The sequence below is a fragment of the Capsicum annuum genome, chromosome 4 (assembly GCF_002878395.1).
Source record: "Capsicum annuum cultivar UCD-10X-F1 chromosome 4, UCD10Xv1.1, whole genome shotgun sequence".
NCBI lineage: Eukaryota > Viridiplantae > Streptophyta > Magnoliopsida > Solanales > Solanaceae > Capsicum > Capsicum annuum.
The window spans coordinates 131,120,368-131,135,766 of NC_061114.1; the positions used below are offsets into that span (position 1 = coordinate 131,120,368).

At 34.7% G+C, this 15,399-nt stretch overlaps 1 long non-coding RNA gene across 1 annotated transcript in view; it reads right to left on the reverse strand.

The window, feature by feature from the left end:
• Nucleotides 1-4,377: 4,377 nt before the first annotated feature.
• Nucleotides 4,378-15,399, reverse strand: part of LOC107867920 — a 13,560-nt gene continuing 2,538 nt past the window's right edge. The window contains exon 2 of the long non-coding RNA XR_001673451.2: nucleotides 4,378-4,722. This is a non-coding gene — a long non-coding RNA (uncharacterized LOC107867920). The remainder of the gene's footprint in view (nucleotides 4,723-15,399) is intronic.

Here is a 15,399-nt window from a genome sequence, read left to right on the forward strand (position 1 = left end):
AAAGTACTAGTAAGTCTTTTGAGTAATAATAGATATTATTTTTTAGAAGTTGGAAAAAAGTAATTTCTCTCAAAAAGAGCTTATTGAAAGTTTGGCAAACAACTCATAAAACTTTTAAGTAGTGTAATTTTAAAAATACCTTATATATTAAGATAATGAAGGAATAGTTTGACAATAATTATTGAGACCAATTTCTCTTGCCAAAACAAATATACCTTAATCTAAAAACCTCTATGAATCATTAATTAATTTCTTTGTTTGGTCCCGTTTCATTCATCTGTGTGGTCCAAATAGTTTAAATGCAATATCGAATATTGTGAGAATTATGGTTCGCCGCCAACTTATGACAATAACTTTTCGAAAATTATTTTGAGCTTGCATATGGATGAGAAGCTCACATAGATAGAATTATTGTAAAATTGATTTGTGTAAATTATATATTTGAAACTTCCTCATATTGATGCCGAATTACTGATGTACAAGAATTTGCTTTGCCAAAATTCCGAGTTTAACAATTTTTGATTTTGAAGGTTGCCATGAGGTAAACATGGTCAAAAGTTCAAGAAAACTCATTTTAAAGATAATTTCTTGATGTTTTTTTTAGGGGTGGTAAAAATTAGCCCATGAAAATAAAATTCACCCATTTATTAACTCGTGCATTTTGATTTGTCCAAGCCAATTTATTTAGAAGCCGAATTGACCCATTAAAAATTATCAAAATATTTTTAAAAGAATTTTTTTTGGGCTTGATGTCATATATACCATAAAAAGTTTTCCTTCTTAAAAGTATCTTTACCTGAAAAGTTAATAAATTATAAAAAAAACAAATTTAAAGTTGATAAGAGGTAAATGAATTGGAATATGAGCCATTTTTCTTCTCCTTACGTGAGTTGTTTCTACTATTATAGGATATACTTCGACACCTAAGTTTTTTTTGTCCTTGGGAAGCATCATAAAACATAAAGAATCTGCAGCAAATAAATAATATACTTGGGTAAGGTATTTCCAAGTTACACTGCAATGAAGGAATAAAATAAGTGTTGCATTTCTAATTTAAAAAATAACCTGCTCATACGTGAATTTGGAGCTAAAAGGGACACTTTTTCAGGCTTAGGAACCAAAATAAATACTACTTTTATTTATGTTACAAAACAGATAGTTTGCCTATTTTTAGGCAAACTACAACTAACAACTTCTGTCAATGTTTGGTGAAGAAAAAAATGTTAATGCGGATTGCCCCAAAATGGGTAAACTACATTTCATAAATTTTTTGGTAATAGTTTGCCCACAAATGGGCAAACTATTGAGAGATTCTTATTGAGAATGTTTTCCTACATAATTACTGAGAAATTCGCCACCTGATTCTTATTCCTGAAAAGATTCTTATATAATGAACGTTTTGTCACTTCAATTTTTGAGAAATGGTACAACTTTTTCACTTATAAATGTGTTGTTGTTCACTCCATTTTATCTCATATTATTCTACTAATATCATCTTTTCTGGGCCTTGAAAATCTCTTGATAATTATGTCTCAATAATTCGAAATGTCTTTATATTCAATTAAACCGGATGTATGTAAATTCGATGAATATTGTAAAATAAAAACATCAAGGACTACAAAAATCTTGATCATAAGTTTTGGAGCTGTGCGCATTCGAAGGTAAACTTTTTAAGTTGTTCAATTAAAAGTATGTGTATGTTAACCTTTTTTCTTATTTTGTTATTTTAAAAAAATGGTGGATGTGATTATTTTTGGTGGGTAGAAAGCATATCAATAAATGAAAGGAACACCATTCTGTCACCATTGAAGAGACCCATATTCGATGGTGACACCGCGACTTCACAGAACACTATGAAGTTTGAGAAACTATTTAATCTCAACGAAGTCACAGGACATAGAGATTTTCTTATGACATTGCTAAAAGAATTCGAAAAAAAAAAAATCATTTGAAGGATATGTTCAATGAAACTGAGCAGGAGAATCGTGTTTTGAAAAGAAAATGGAATGAAGAAGAGAAAAAAGAAAATTATTGAAAATTTTTATGTGTTATGTTAATTTGGAATTTTTTTTACCGTTGACTAGTTATGATGTAGTCTTTCAGTAAATTTAATGTTTATGCAATATGTTTTTTATAATTTTAGTAGTTTCAATCTGTCATGCAATTTTTTTTTTCATTTTAAATTTGAATAAAATCGGTTCCTATTTAGTAATTGTTGTTAATTTTACTTAATCTAAGTAATTATTTGTTATTTATTTTTTTATTACAAGTTTTAGTTTTTATAAATTATACTCTTTGTTATCTATATTTTTTAAATTCATAATTTAAAATTAGAGATACCGATGTTTAACACTACAAAAAAATTCAATTACGTAATAATTTTCTTAGAATTCAATTTATGTATTATATAAATATTTTCTTAGAATATAATTTATTTATTATTTTTTAAATATTCCCTCTATTTAAAAAAGAATGACCTAATTTAACTTGACAAGGAGTTTAAGAAAATAAAGAAAACTTTTGAATTTTGTGGTCCTAAATTAAAATTATGTCAAATATTTCAAAATACACTTTAATCTTGTGGTCTTAAATATGCCATGTGAAATTTTAAAATTGACGTATTACCAAAAAAGAAAAGAGATCATTTTCTTTTAAATTGATAAAAAAGTAAAGTAGGTCATTATTTTTTAAACGAAGGGAGTATAATATTTTTTGAATAAAAAGCCTATTCCTACTCTATATAAGAAGTCCATATTGCACGCTTCATAACATCAATCTCATAAGAATTGCAAACTATAGTTTTTAAACTTCTTCTATAAGTCAAGACATCAATATCTTCAATCTCAATTATTTTGTTGACACGACTTTCATATTTTTTCTTGTTTATCTATTCTATTAAAATATCAAGGTACTTTTGAATTTGAGTTAATTTCTTATTTTACTTTAAGTTTGGCTCAATAAAAGAAAATTTTCCAACATTACATTAACCTCAATAAGTTTTACATTTCAATTTAGTGGCTTAAAATTTTCCTTAGAGTATTATAAGTCAGTAGAGAAAAAAATAATTGTACAGATCTTTATGTTTACAATTAATTTAAGAAGATTTAATCTTAGAATACAAGTTAGTAGTTTTGTGGGTAAATTTCTCAATAAGAATCTCTCAGTAGTTTGCCCATTTGTACCAAACTATTATAAAAAAAAAAATTATGAAATGTAGTTTGCCCGTTTTTGGACAAACCGTATTAACATTTTTTTCTTCCTCAACGTTGACAAACGATTTTGTTATAGTTTGTCCAAAAATGGACAAACTGTCTGTTTTGTAACATAAATAAAAGTACTGTCCGTTTTGACTCCTAAACCTAAAAAATGTCCCTTTTAGCTCCGAACTTTTCATATATCTCCTCCTAAATCTGCTCATATGTCTCCTCCCAACTCCTATAATAGCTAAATATTAATTATTCAAAAAGAAAAATCAAAAGACTAAGGGTATGAAATTTGTGTTGAATTCAACACATACACAGAGGTAATGAACATAGAAATAATAAATAGGAACCTTCAGCCATCGCTGTTCAAGTGTTGTGGAGAATTTTTTGTCATAATTTTAATAAAAAAAGAGATGGAGAAGAAACCTTAGAATCTTCTAGCCTATACCTATCAATAGTATGCCACACAGATGGAGTCACAAACATATTTACAAGTAGGTTAGGGACTCTTAGATAAATAACTTTAACCCTAGAGACTTTAATAGTTATTTCTTGCCATCAAAGAAATACCATATATGCATAACTTGAAGAAAAAGTAATTGACTAATTTATTACTTTACTTGAGAAAAAAGGTAAATTTATTACTATAAAAAATTTGTGGGTCATTAATACGTAATATTATATGTAATATTCTTAAATTCTCCCACTTGATCCAAATATCAAAACCAAACAATCATTTATGAGTGAAATTAAAATAATATGGCTATAAATGCATATTCGTTCAACTCGTTAGTTATGAAAAATCATTTTTATCAAGGATATATTAATACAAGAGTCATGACAGTCGTTATCTTAATCAAACACTTCCTTTCATGTATTACAATATACAATATGTTCTAAATAAAGCGTCCAACAACTTTATAAATGAGCTTAATATAAATCATTCAGAGTCCAACATTATTGGATCTAATGATCACTTCATGATACATGAAAATCAAAATATGGACGTTCATGTAAAATAAAAACGATAATGTCTAGAAAAATTGTTAGAGAACATAGCAAGACTACAATAAGTTACTAAGTTTCATATAGGTCACATGATCTGTCATAATCCGAGACTACCCCCTAATCGTAACACGGTGTTTGAAACCACAAGTATGAACTGGTATACTGCTTGAGCAACTGATTTAATATGTATAACAAAACCTAATTTGCTGAGCGGAAGCATACTCATGAAAAATCTGAATAAAGTTAATGCTGATACAATTTACATCATGATAAAACTAAAGAAAGAAACTCAATTACATGATTGACTCTGACTGACATCTATGAAACCCCTACTATACTGACTATAAATAACTAGGACATGCCTCCAACTACCACTAATCAATACATATGAAAATAAAAAATATAGTAGATGATCTACAACTGTCTAGAGTTCTTGAAATAGGAGAACTCATCACCTACTGGCTGAAAGCTGCAAATTGTCTGACCCTGATGTGAAAGTTACATATGGTACCTACATTATGAAGGAGGTAGCCACAAACACATATATGTGGTTAGTACGTTGAAATGTACTGAGTATATGGAGACATGCACTAAATCATGAAAATATTTCAAACATGTTGTAAAATTGAAGATATAAGTTATTTGCTGAAATATACATTTGCAACACGACTATATGTGAAAATTATAAATCACAAAAAATTTATAAATCATGAGCTGAAACAATTCTGTAAGCTAGGAGGAGGTAGAAACATAAATGTTGTAAGCCATTCTCTTATGGGGCTGAATATGCTGTAGAAACTGTACGAAGGATGGCGTATGAATACTGGGTCTGAAACCATGTAGTTGAAATTGACTTAACTCAAGGTTCTGAATATACAAATATACTGAGCATGAATCAATAAACGTACAAAACCAACATGACATGTATTAAGTAGATCTGATTAACTGAAAGGCTGATGTCCGTATGACTGAACAACTGAAATTTAAGTAAAGGGATAACTAACATCGGTATACTGAGTACCGAATATATGAATACCGATCATGTAAAACTGAACTGTACTTAGTTTGCATAACTGGACTGAAACTGTGGGTACTATGCATATGAGATAAGACTAACTGAACATGAATGCATGAATACTGTAACATCTGTGAATACAAGACCAAGCATATACATTCTTCTGAAATAATCTGTAAACTAAAACACTAAATCTGTATAACTGAATAACTGTAAATCTGTATGCTTTGCTCAAGTAAACCTGAACTGAATATATATTGAATACTATACTGAGACTGTGGGAGCTATCATGTAACCGATATAAACTATGTGAGCTATCATAGAGTCCAACGTCTGACCCACATTGAGGAGGGTTGTTCTATCCTTGCCATCGGAGTAGAACCTAAACTGACGTGATCACTAAACTGATGTCCCGAAGGACTAGGGAGTTACTGGCGAGTGACCCCTAAGAGAGTGTCAGTCCTAAACTGGCGGGTGACATCTCATAATCCTACATTGGCTACGTAGTTCTGGAACTTAGAGACTGCTGCTAAGGACCAAGTCCTAAATGGCGTGTGAGCCCCCATCCCTAGGTTCGCTCAATGCTAAATCCTACTCCCAACTAAAAGACACTGAAATACTAACTGGTGCATGCACTGATAACTGATAAGCTCAGGTCATGGTATTTTGAAAATAATAGTGCAAGCAGATTCTGAGGTAATCATAAACTTATAAACTGATAATGCTCAATATGATCATGGTGTTCTGAAGATGATATTAAAATCATGGTCTAACTGACTTGTTACTTGAAAAATGAAAATCATGTAAAACACATAGGTATCGGGTGTTCATAACCCACCAAACTGAATGATCATAAAACATGACGTTTAGACTTAAGACTGTTGTATTGAATCATGGTTCAACCCAAGACATGAGCATTTCATCAAACATGTGGAAAGCATGAATATGTACATGGGGATATTCTAAACTTGAGCATTTAACAAATCATGAAATTTACTTGAGTAAGACATGGGAAACTAAAATTCATGGCATGAGAAAATCAAATCTTGCATGGGATCATACATGGGCTGAATTTAATTTAAATCACCATGAAAATATAAAATAAATCTTTCTTGAACATATAAAACACCATAATGATAGAAAGTTCATTCTTTAATTGAAAGAAAAGATTTTTTTTGGACTCCATGGGTGAAAGGGATCCATGAATAAATACCCCGCATACCTTAAGCTTTTAACTTGAGAGAGAAACACCAATCTTGATGCTTTCTTGAAGGTTCTTGAACTTGGGAAACTTGAATTCTTGATTTCTTAGGGAAAAAGGGATTGAATTCTTGTTCTTAGGGGAAAGGGAATGATTTTCTTGAGAGGAAAATCGGAGGAGAAGGGCAAATAATGACCTAAAAGATGCCCTGTGTCGTGTTATGGATGATTGGGTTGAGGTGGAAAAAGACCCAATTGCCCTTCAATTATTTAAATTAAAAAAATTGGATGCAACTACGTCACTGCGACGCGGTCTTATCGTGGTAGCTTACTGGTTCTAACGAAAATGATCATAACTTTTTGCTTGGGTATCAAATTAAGGGAAAGTTAGTATCGTTAGAAATCTAGTTCAATTATACAATTTGGTGGGTCTTAAGCTGAAAAGTTTCACATATATAAAAAGTTATACACGTTCAAAGCTGACCCTTGTAGAATCGAATATCAAAATTTGGCCGAATCAAAGGCTCTTAGCTCAACTTTGTTCTAAGTGTTCTAAGTGTTTCCTATGAACATTTTCATATATATATATATAGTGTCATAGCATCATCTTAAAATAAAATTAGAAAAAAGGCAAATGCAATTGCCAAAAGATATTTTTGTAATTTTTAATGTCAAAAATATTTAATTATATTAGAATATTTTACAATATGATAGGAAAATAAATCCTTTTCAAATTCTTTTCAAAATTTGTAGGAATAGAAATAAAAATATGAATTTTATTTCTTATTTTATTTTTTTTTGAAAAATTATTTAGGGCCAAAAACCATCGATAAAATAATTAGGAAAAAAGAACGAGCCAAATTTGGGTATCAACAGTTGTCTCTGATTGACCGAAGATTAGTGTGAAAATCTTTTCACAATCACGTTGACATAATCAATTTTGTCTCAGGCGAAATAAAATATTTGGAAGATATGTCCGAGCTCTGATTTCTGAGCTGCCCACATATCTCGAATTTCATGAGAAGTCAGGCCATTTGTAGTTCGTACCATAGCAAAATCTTGGTAAATATCAAATATTTGCCCAATGTAGAATTATGGTGACACTGGGTTTCTTCGAGGATGATAATAAAAATTTCAATACGAATGAAATGGGTACGAGTGCATTTATCCTTGAATTGGTTGTTTGAGATGGCTGGGAATGAGAGACTGCTGGATAGTAATATCTACTGAGGATCTTGAGGAAAAAAAAGGATTTGTGTATTTTCAAAAACTACCCCAGTGTCGGATTAAGATAGTACTGGGTGATGACACTAAGAAAAAAAAGATGATAGCTGAGTTGAGTTGAGTTTCTTTGCCGAAATCCTTGACGTAGCTAGGAATGCTTGACATTCCGCTAGCTTGCCCTAGTTTGCTTCTAATAGGGTAGTTCTACGTTATACTGCATGTTTCTGCAAAACAGGTAAAAGGGGTGAAAAGTACCTTTCGTTCAAAAAGTTATAAATTGAAATTATAATGTAAAAAGTAAAGTTAGATATTCAAACTAGTATTGTGATCTCCGTTTGTGAAGACCTCCGACTGGCGGGGTAATAACTGAAACATAAATAGCTTCTATCGGCTGAGCAATTGCTCAAAAATAAAAGCCTCTGGCTGGCAGGGCGGTTGCTTGACGGTTGCTTGAAAGTAAGAGCCTCTATTAACTGAGCAGTTGTTTTAAAATAAAAGCCATCCGACTGGCAAACAACTGGAGAATAAGCCATCCGACTGGCTTGTACTTGTTGAAAAATAAACGTCATCCGACTGGCGGGTAGTTGTTAAGAAGTAAACATCATCCAACTGACGAGCAGTGTTTGAAAAGTAAGGCTTCCGACGACGGGACATTTGCCCAGAGGTAACTTCTATGTCTTGGCAAGGCGACCTTCGATCTGAACCATATGATGGCATTGCTATTGGGATTTGATGTTACTACCATAATGGCTCTCTTGCTGCTTGCTATAGTGCGAGTCTCTGATTGCTAGACTGTGCTCGATTTGCTGAAATGCGATTCTTCGATATGGCAGAGCGTTTCTTTGCTTATGTACATTCTTTGATTTGTTGCGGGGCGTACCCCTTGCTGGTGCATGCTTCCGATATGGTGAAGAGTCGTATTGCTCATTTGCATACTCCGATATAGCAGAGGGTTACTTTGCTTGCTTATGTACAGTTTTTGAAATATGGAACTCGACTTTGTTTGCTTATGTACAGTCCTTGGAATGTGGAAGCTCGACTTTGTTTGCTTTTATACAGTCCTCAGAATAAAAAAGCTTGACTTTGTTGGTGTCAGACGACATTCTCCGATTGACAGAGTTATTTGACGCAGTTAGACAATGATTCTTTGATTGGCGAAGTTATTTGACGCAGTTAGATGATGATTCTTCGATTGACAAAGTTATTTGACATAGTCAGGTGGTTGGACCGATTAGTGCAGCTTATTGGAAAAAGTTATATAGCCTAACTTTTCTAGTAGGGCCCTCTTTCTTCGTTGCCTTTAACACGAGTCTTCAATGTACCTGTAAGGATTCAATTGAAATGCTTAGGGCTTGTGAGGATAAAGGTATGTGAAAAATAAAGTAGGGGAAGAATATTTTGGCTCATATTGTCGTGATAAGCTGCATGATGTCCCTGATCCTGTACTAAATATTGACTTAAAGTCGCCTTTCAATTCCTCTTTTCCTGCGATCAAAGAAAAATTCCTAGTTGGGAGGGGTGTTGATTTTGTGTTGATTTGGGAATCCTGACTTTGTCTATGGAATACTCCAACAGTCTCTCGGCTACTCGATCATTCCCAAATCTGGAGTCTTAGTAGGTGGGAAAGTAGGAAAGTGCTTTGAGATATATATATATATATATATATATATATATTCACAAAGGTATTATGTATATATTAAGTATGTATAGTAATCCTTTATCGTTTTTAGATTATAACATGTTCTGAAATTTGTTAAGCCTCCGCTGTAAATCGTGATTCTCGCAGTTGTATCCTTCGGGTGGAACTCCTTTGACTCTGTCAATGCTATGACGATTCTAGTGGTGAGATCGCTTATATTCTGGGGCTATACTATGAACGAAGGGGGTTTTCCTAAAGACAAGACCGAACCTTTCAGGTTGCCTACGTATCCTCAAAAATAGGAATCAGGTCCGTACGTAGTTCGAGGGTAGAGAAAGAAACATGAAATACAATGACCGAGTCTGACTTAGACTGTCTATGTATCCAAGTGGAATCAGGTCATAATATAGTTGAAATAGAATAGGAGAAATGAAAATATGAAATGCAATGATCGAGCCTGACTCAGGCTGCCTACGTATCCAAGCGGAATCAGATCATAATGCAGTTCAATACAAGGAGGAAAAGTAAAACAATGCATTGACTGGGCCTGAATTAGGCTGCCTACGTATCCAAGAGGAATCAGGTCAGGCCGTAGTTCAGTACAATAAAAGAGTAAAATATAAAGGGACCGAATCCGATAAGGATTGCCTACGTATCTCTTTGTAGGAAGTCAGGCTATCTCTTTAGGTTTTTCTAAGGGAACCGAACCTATGTGGGCTACATACATATCCCATCGTGAAAAGTCAGGCTAATACGTAGTTCTGTTCCATTAGAGAAAAATGCAAAAGTACAAGGAAACAACTACTTGTCTTAATGTCTTCAACTGTAGTACTTCTTGATGGCGTCTGAATTGATCGGCTTCGTGGTTACAGTACCGTCCATCTCTCAAGGATCATTGCTCCCCCTGAAAGTACTCGGTGAACTATGTAGGGACCTTGCCAATGTGGCACAAATTTCCCTTTCGCTTCACCCTGGTGAGGAAATATCTTCTTCAATACCAATTGTCCTGGTGTGAATCGATGAGGCTTGACTTTCTTGTTGAACGCCTTGATCATTCTATTTTGATAAAGTTGCCTATGGCAAACTGCGTCTAATCTCTTCTTATCAATATGCATCAATTGTTCGATCCTGCTACGAATCCATTCAGCGTCGTCTAGACTCACTTCCTAGATGACACTCAATGAGGGTATCTCTACTTCTGCAGGTATCACTGCTTCTGAACCATAAACCAACATGTAGGGAGTTGCCCCAGTGGATGTTCTAATCATGGTGCGATACCCAAGCAAAGCATATGGTAGCTTCTCATACCATTCCCTGTTACCGTCCACTATCTTCCTCAAGATTCTCTTGATATTCTTGTTTGCAACTTCAACTGCTCCATTCATTTGTGGTCGATATGTCGTGGAGTTTTGACGGGAGATCATAAACCTTTCACAAATATCTCTCATTAGGTTTCCATTGAGATTGGCCCCGCCGCCTGTTATGATTGACACTGGAATTCCAAATCGACAAACTAAGTTATTGCGGACAAAATTTGCTACAACTTTCTGTCACTGCTTTGTGTGTTGAAGATTCAACCCATTTCGTGAAGTAGTCGATAGCAACCAAGATAAAATGATGTCCATTTGATGCATGAGGCTCTACGGGCCCAGTAATATCTATTCCCCAAGCAGCAAATGACCAAGGAGAACCCATTACGTTGAGCTCATTTGGCGGAACTTGTATAAAATCTCTATGAAATTGACATTGGTGACACTTTTGCACATATCAAATGTTATCCCTCTCCATGATCATCCAAAAGTATCCAGCACTCAAAATCTTCTTCGCAAGCATGAAACCATTCATGTGGGGTCTGTAAGTTCCTACATGTATTTTTTCCAATAATCTTGTGGCTTTCGATGCATCAACGCATCGTAACAATACCAAATCCGGAGTCCTCCTATACAGGATTTCCCTATTGAGAAATAAGTGTTTCTCCATCCTTCTCAAAGTCCTCTTTTGCATGCTAGTAGCACTCTCTGGATATTCTCCTGGTTCGAGAAACCTTTTGATATCATAGTACCACGATTTTCCATCTAGTTCTTCATCCACATGAAAATAGTATACATATTGATAGTGTATCTCAACTTTGATGGGATTAATATAATTATTCATGTCTGGATGTTTAATCATTGAAGATATTGTCACCAGGGCATCAACAAACTCATATTGAATTCAGGGAACATGTTTGAACTCATTCTTCGTGAATTTTTTACTCAACTCCTTGCCACATTGCACATAAGAAAGGATTTTGACATTCTAGGTGGTCCATTCTCCTTGCATCTAATGGATAAGCAAATCTGAATCTCCTATCACTAAAAGCTCTTTGATGTTCGTGTCTACTGCCATCCCAAGTCTGAGAATGCAAGCCTCATATTCTTCCATGTTGTTCGTACAAGTAAACCTAATCTTCGCTGAGAACGAATAATGTTGACCTATTTCTGAAACTAGGACTGCTCCAATTTCGACTCCTTTGAAGTTTGATGCTCCATCAAAGAACATTCTCAATCCATCATATGGCTTCAAGATGTCTTCTTCTACAAACAACACCTCTTCATCAGGAAAGTAGGTCTTGAGCAGCTTGTAATCTTGATCCACTGGATTTTCTGCAAGGTGATCAGCTAAAGCTTATCCTTTAACTACCTTTTGTGTCACGTACACAATATCAAACTCGCTCCAATTTCCCAGTAGGCATTGGTTATTAGTTTCTGAAAGATATACTTGAGTGGATCCATTCTTGAGATCAAGTAAGTGGTATACGCGGACAGATAGTTCCTCAACTTTTGCGCAATCGAAGTCAATGCGCAACAGGTTATTTCCAACAATGTATACCTTGCTTCATACGGTGTGAACTTCTTACTCGGATAGTAAATGGCTTACTCTTTTCTCTCTGTATCATCATGCTACCCTAACGCGCACCTAAATTCATTATCCATAACAGATAAATATAACAACTGCGGCTTCCCGAGCTCTGGTGGAACCAATACCGGTGGGTTAGACAGGTACTCCTTGGGTCCTATTCAAGACCTTCTTCGGATTCGTCGTCCACTGTAGGGATAAGATGGTCCACTAATCCTGGGATTACCTGTTGGTACATGGCGGTGGATATGGGCATGAGGTGCAACAGCTGGTCTCGGATCTAATTTGCTCGGTCAATATCTGCAATCCCATGGAGTGATTCGTAGCTTGGCCGAGCCAAAATTCCTCACGACATATACCATGTATAGTACTCCGGGATGTAGTATGGATTGACTCGCATGCCTAGACTGAAAATTTACCCCCATCCATCGATCAAATTGATGAGTCTTTTGATGGGGATTCTTCCCTCATAGTCATAGTCTCCTTCTGCTAATTCCATATTCGACCACAGGGGAACATTCTAGATCATGGCTAACTGTTGGTGAACCCTCAACGGTGCATACGGTTGGATCCCCTCCAAACCAATCAATTCAAGAAAGTAATAGTAATGCTTCCTCAGTATCACCCGGTCATTGACCCATGGTAGCCTCCACTAGATAAGATTACCGGTGAGGTGGGTCAAGAAGCCATGCCACTACTCTTCATAATTTGGAATTTCCCACATATTCATCCTGAGTGTGTGGCTATGGATCTGGTTGCATCTTGTCTCCCTGATGCCATTGTGCATGTTTCTATAATAAAAATGTTCTAACGCCCATACTTGAAGCATTAGATTGCCACCCTTGAAGAAATCGTACCCTCTAGAGCATGCAGACAATGATCGAAAAAATTCTGCCAAAATCATCGGCACGATTGTTACTTTGACTGGTTCCCTGCACATAAATATAACCATAGGAAGTAGGTGGATAATGATCCGATTTCCTCTCATTGGAAACAACATAATGCCCAGAAATGCTACCATGAAAACAATGGCTCTGTGTCTCTCCCAGTCGATCCTGGAAAAGAAGAATTCGTTTTGAAATCGGTCATAGCTTTCCCTCCGATCAAACCTCTCAAAAAGATATCCCAGGCTTACCCAGCCTACGTCTACTATCCTCAAACCTGTGCCAGCTCTCAATCCTATCGAGTAAAAAAAAGCGCTCCCTGAAGTAATGCGCGGGGCCAAAGGTACCCGCCCCATCAACGGCAATTTAGCCATTTGACTGTTTTTTCCAAGGTAGGTGTAATCTCGAAGTCTGTGAACCTGGAAGTGGCTGTGGTCGGATCCCAAAATTCGACCAATAATCGAATGAGCATCTCGTCCATCCTTAAAACTATTAGATCAGTCAATGACCCCAAATGTGCCAGCACTTCCTCTTCCTCCCTGTGAGCCATGTCTCGGGACCCGTGGAACATCGAACATTATTCGAATATTGGCTAGATTCTGGTTGATTTCCAACTGTGCAAAGAAAAAGCAGGCTAAGTTTAATGTCCTGAATCTGTTATGGTCTTAACATTTGGATCAATTAGTCATTTTCACACATATAGCGTCGTTGGGTTCATGAAGAACCCATTGACACAAAGAGTGGCTTCTTAACTGGGAAAACGATGCCTTGGACCATTCCGCCTAAGGTATAAGCAATACGACCTATTTCTAGAGTAGGATTTTTCCCTAAACATTTAAGAGTGGGACTAAACAGCTGCAAGACGGTACACTAACTTAATTGCATCGACTCTGAAATTCAAAAAAATTTCAGAGGAGTGCAGTACACTCCTTGCGTGTTCAGTGTGTGAATTGTGTACGACTAAGACTCGATAGAAAAAGTGCAAGTGATAAAGCAGTAACAAGTAGTGTTATTCAAATAAATATGAAACGTAAGTTTAAATTTGGCTTACGACCTTCCACACAAAGCATGATAAGAATACATATAAAGCAAATAATACAATAAGAGCATCAAAATCCTAAACTACGCATGTTAGGGTTAAAACCTGAATATTGGGTGTCCCCAGCAGAATCGTCATTCTGTCGCGCCCTATTTTGAACTGATCGAAATAGTGCACAACATGTGGTGGCTAAGTCGTGACTCTTAGGTTTTGAAAATTATTTATTTTTTAGAGTCACCATTAGAAAAATTAGAAAAAATCATTTTCATATAGAGAACTCTGTTTTGGTCTTTCAATTTTTTTTTGAGATTTTGAGTAAGAGTTTTGATTACTCGAGGGGATGGTGTTAGCCACCCCTCAGAGCCTATCCGAAGATAGTCCTTACACTTAGTTTAGAAAAATATTAGAAAAGCTTTTATTTTCGCTATTCGCTAAAATGGTGATAAAAAATCCTTCATTACATATTTTGTTATGGTTATTTTATTTTACAAAAAAAGGAAAGAAAACTTAAGGTATGACAAACTTGATGCTACCACATACAAGGAAGCAACATAATTATTATAAAAATATACACATATATTCTAGATATAAAAAGGGTAATATTATAATTTGCACATATTAAAAATGTAAGTCTTCTAATTTCAGAGAAAACTATTTGAATATATGAGGTTAAATATATCATTATAGAATAAGGTGCTTTTACGGGCATGAGAATTTTAGTTACAAAACTATATATATTTAAGAGCACGTGAAGAATATATGAAAGATTATGAGTAAATCAAAATGATAACAATAATAAAACAATAATAACAATAATATTAATAATAATGACAATGATAATAGTAAAGTGATGAAAATAATTTTTATGAAAATAGCAAAATATACCTTATACGTAGTAGCAAATGAAATGTATATACCTCGAATAAAATTTTATTTACAAAACTATATTCATGTGTCTTGCACACTGCTCAAATGACTTTATGAACCTAATCACAAGCCTCCTCATTTTAAAAAAACTCCAGAATCAAGGTACGATTCCATACTCCTTGCGTCATGAGCTATCTCACATCTTTTGTTTATTTATGGGTAATTTGAGATACAGTTAAGGGATGCAATTATTTCCAATGGATCAAGGCTAGTGTTTATATACTTTACTTTTGGACCAAGAATGAAACAAGTCACCTGTTTAGAATCAAAATGAAAGCGGGATGCAAGGGCGAATTTTGCACATCCCGAATGCTCAAAATGCTACAACCGTATCTGAAAAAAATATTTAAGACGACAATAAT